The sequence below is a fragment of the Anser anser genome, assembly GCF_964211835.1.
Source record: "Anser anser genome assembly, chromosome: 4".
Lineage (NCBI taxonomy): Eukaryota > Metazoa > Chordata > Aves > Anseriformes > Anatidae > Anser > Anser anser.
In genome coordinates, this window is record NC_139724.1 from 38,891,517 (window position 1) to 38,896,225 (window position 4,709).

Here is a 4,709-nt window from a genome sequence, read left to right on the forward strand (position 1 = left end):
TCACTCCCAATCCAGCCTCTAATTGTTTCCATCCGTCTCCTTCCCAATGCCTGACACACAGGCTACGTTTATTCTTTGTACTTGCCTGGGCCTTGAGGGCTCTAATAGGCCTTACAGTACACAACCAGCCTCAGCTGGGCCTCCCCCACACCCTCTCTCTGCCCAAGGCCTCCAGAGTTCATTTAAGCTCAGCCCAGGGCCTCTGGCTGGTTGTGTGTTGGTTCTCTTTAGCTATAAATCCTGAATGGAGCTGGGATTTACTTTAGAGCAATGTCTCCAAACCCATCTCCAGTTGCTGAGTTGCTGCTGACTGGAGCCCTCAAAGAAACTTTTGTACTGTCCCCTCGCTACACTGGGGGAGCTGATGGACCTTGTTACCAACACCTGGCTCAACCCTCAGCATTCAGGTACTGTAGGATGACCCCATGGCAGTGAGGGTACTGCCTGTGCTGGGGTTGCCCTCAGGCTTTGGCCTGTACCCCTGTGGGGCAGCCCTGCTCCTGGTGCTCCTCGACAGTGGTCTCATGCCCTGTGTTTATCCAGATCCCTGTCTCCTCATCAGCAAGGTCAAGTTGGCTCTGAGACCAGTCTAGGTGCTGTAGCAGTCCTCCTAACCTTGAAGCTCATGAGGGCATGGCATCCTTAGCTAGGTGGTTTCTGTTTTATCTCAGTTTCCTCGTTCAATTTCCCTCATCTTTCTATTGGTACGGTTTTGGTCTTGCCCTCCAAATTCCCTCACTCCTACCTCATTCTCCTTTCACCTCATCTCTTTGGCTCATCTTCACTTAAGTCAGTCTTACCTGCGTGCTAATCCTGTAGAGCTTGTGGCTGTATTCCTGTACTTATGAAGTACTTATGGGTACTGCTAACATCAGCTACGACTGAAATTCCTCATTTCTACCTCTTCAGCTGGATCTAGTTAACACACATTCCTCAAATCCTTTCTTTCCCTAACTTTTCATATATAGCTGTAAACTGCTGGATTCCCAAGTTTCCCAACACCTTTTAATGGGCCACTGGACAGGGTAGTAGGGGGTGATGTTCCCACCACATCTACCTGATGCTGTCTTTGCACAGAGGTAGAACATGAAATGGAGGCTCAGGCAGAGCAACAACTCCTGAGACAAAATTCATGCCTGCTCAGGAAATCAATGGTTATTTGATTCTAGCCTGGAAACACATGAAGTGTGAGGTAGCACCAGGGACTGGAAGTTATGTTAAAAATGTACACCAAGGGAGTTTGGCAATAGCTAATAAATGTGGAAGTTATTTTAAGTTTTCTATTGGCATGGATAAAATGTTGCTGTCTGTCATGAAATCAACAGCAGAAAACAAAACTTGCCTTCAAATAGGGCAGATCCCTCCTTCATAAATAAATGCAGATATTACTTCCTGTTTCCAGAGGAGGAAATATTAGACCTTCAGGCTCAGACTTGTTTGTGCTGTCTGCTGATTTGCAGGGCAGCCTGATAAGCTCCATTTTCACAGTCCCACCATCCACCAGGGATTACCAACCTGTTTTAAATTTAAAATCCTTAAATCAGTTTATACCCACTGGCCCATGTCACACGGATAGACTCAATGATTTAAAGAACCATTGTTTGCGGAGAGAGCTTTCCAGCAAAAATATGACAAATGAATTTCTCTAGTATTGCTAGGCATCCAACTATCATAAAATACCTAAGGTTTTCCTAGAGGGGATTTCTATACCATCACACAGTAATAGTATTTGGTATGTGCATTGCTGCAAGAATATTATCATGTAAAGGGACCACCTATAAGACCAGTGCAGACTCCAGGAACAAAAGTAGTTATTTAGATTATATGTATGTTATGTTATTTAGATTAATGCAGCAGTCTGAGCTGTGCTTATTATCAATAGGAAGCTTGCTAAAAGTTCTGGAGGTTTTGATACTTGGAGAAAAATCTGTCTTAATTCTACTCTCAGTTTAGTCTTCCTCTTTTTGTCAGACTTCCCTCATAAACATGGAAAAATATTTTATACATATATACGTGTTAGTGTGAAGACACATGCGCACATATATACACACACATATAGGTGAATCCTAGCGCCAAATCTCTTCTATGACAGGAATAGTTCAAACTGATATTCCACAGATCAAAAAAGGTAAAGTATATAAAATCTTGATTTGCTACATGTTAAAAACTAATAGAGGATTATGGATTGATGATGTATTTTAAGCACCAAATGTGAGCATGATTATACTGTCCAGAACACTAGGTTGTTAAAACTGCTTTAAAAACAGCCGTAATTTTATTCTTGAAGCCAAAAAGTTTTCCTCCTTGGTATCATAATGATAGAATGGTCTTGAAAGTCATCAAACATTAATTACCAGAATAATGGTAAGTACTATGTGCTGGTGGCTCTGTCACTGGTGCCATATATGAAATTCATAAGACTTCTGAAGAAATAAAAAGCTTAATTAATAGATAATTAACCATTCCTTTTCTCCAGACTCCAAGCATGCTTTCTTTTTCAGTCATTTCTGAATTTGATACACTCAAAAATATACTGAAATAATGACTAGAGAAAGTAAGTTGTTTCACCACTTACTTAATATTATTTGAAGTATTTCTCTGACCACTGCATCACACTTTACTATTTGAGGTCCATTAGCATAAACACATTGAGAGGATGTGGAGGATGTGGCTGCAAATAATGTCTTTGTTGCATTATGCACCCTGATCATGTTTATAGTTACTTGGTTTAAGAACAGCAATTGAAAGCAAACAAAAGCTACCACAAAATATTTAACCTTCACTGTTTCCTATATTATTTTATTTAAAAAAAAAAAGACATTCATAGAAAATGCCAGGAAACTTAATTTCCTCCTCTTCTCTGCAACCTGTGGAGAATGTCAGATGTTTCCAAAGATTAGAAGAATTGAAATCCTCAGTTGTCAGATGCATATATGAAACAAACCTTCCAAACTGCAGCACCTAGACTGGGAAAAGTTTGTCTGCAAGCTGTAAAAAGGCTGGATTTGTGAAGAAAATCTTATACTTAAACTTTGTCAGGAACAACACACACATGAAGATTAGTTCAAGTTGTTTTAAAGAACAAACACTGAACTGTCTCTTGTTTAGTGATCATTAGAAGGCTAACATATTATCCAAACTGGGATCCCTAGGAGACTATTGCATAATACACTTTTTTTTTTTCCCCCCCCCCAACAATGGAGGTGGTTACAGGAAGGAGAGAAATTGTGCCTTAAATGGTATCCCTGGATCAGACTCTGTCCTCACATAAAACTTACCCTGCAGCATATTCTGTAACATAGTTTATATAAGTAAGGAAGTAATAATACTTTAACTTCAATCAATAAATCATTGTAATTAACAATTCCGTTGCACTTTACAACCTCGGAGCTGTAGAACCATAAATGACTGAGTGTTTAAAAAATAAAAAGAAATGACAAAAAGAAAATGAAAGAAAAAAAAAAGTATTCTGGGATCATTTAACCCATCATTGAAAAAAGAGGCCTCTCTGAAGAGGCACACAGGAACAGTTTAATCTATACTGTAAAACCTATTTACAACAGAGTTTGTAAATAATACCTTGTTAATTAAAACTCAAGGGACACTCATCAGAAATGTCTAATAACCAAAGCTGACATTTGACCAACGTACATATTATCCCCAAACTTGTGCAAATAGCACTGTGGGAAATACAGTGCAAAATGGCCATGCAAACTGTTTACATGAAGCTTTTAAAGCATCTCCATGCCTCCAGGTTCTTCATATGGCTTTTGTTTAGTATTGATTCCAGAGAAGAAAGCACTACCTAGATGCTCCTTGAAGGACTTTTATCATTGTAATGACCACACACAATGAATGCCAGGTAAACTTCAGAAGTTTACAAAGTCACAGAAGAAAATCTTACCCAAGTCAGATTTATCTTCACCCATTTATGAAGAAAAATGTTTTTAAGCAAGTGTTCTAGAGGACAGAACTGGAAAAATCTCTTGAGTAACCGTAAGTTCATCTAACAGTTTTTATCATGTAAATCCTATATATATAGAATCTCAAAATACGGATGTCATCTTGTTAGTTGAGTCTATTTCTATTACTTAGAGAAATGCCTATCACTCTGAGAACAGGGGACACTAACTACATATGTTCCCATGTAAATACAACATCAAGTTCTCTAGATGTTAACATATCTGTGGCTGGCCACACCAAGGTCCATCACTGACTGAGCACGCTAGGTCAAGTGATCCGTTGCCTAACTCTTTTCACAGGCTCAGTATAGTGGAGGTTTGCTGTCTGAGCACATTCACACAAAACTGGGCTCTGGAGAAAATTACAGGAACAGGGAAAAGAGGGCTGCACACTGCAATGGGCACTGGAAGTCAATTGTCTTCCTTTCCAGGTGGTCACCCCTGAACTCCCCTCATTGGCATGTTTTCTCTCTGTGGCTGGATAGTATGTGTTTTAAACATTAAACAGAGACAGCAGCATCAGTGGTAAGAATTGAAATCATATGGTAGGCTAGTAGTTTGGACAAAAAGTGTAAGATTCCTGAGAAGAGAAAATGGTTTGAAGCTGAAATTTCTTATAGCTCCAGTAACATTAAAAGCCCCCATTATAATTGCTTATATTTTGTGAGGAAAAAATTGTCATAAGCTCTTGCCCTGAAGCTAGGATTGATCATAGTGAATTTTTTTATCTTTTATTTTTAACTTTTA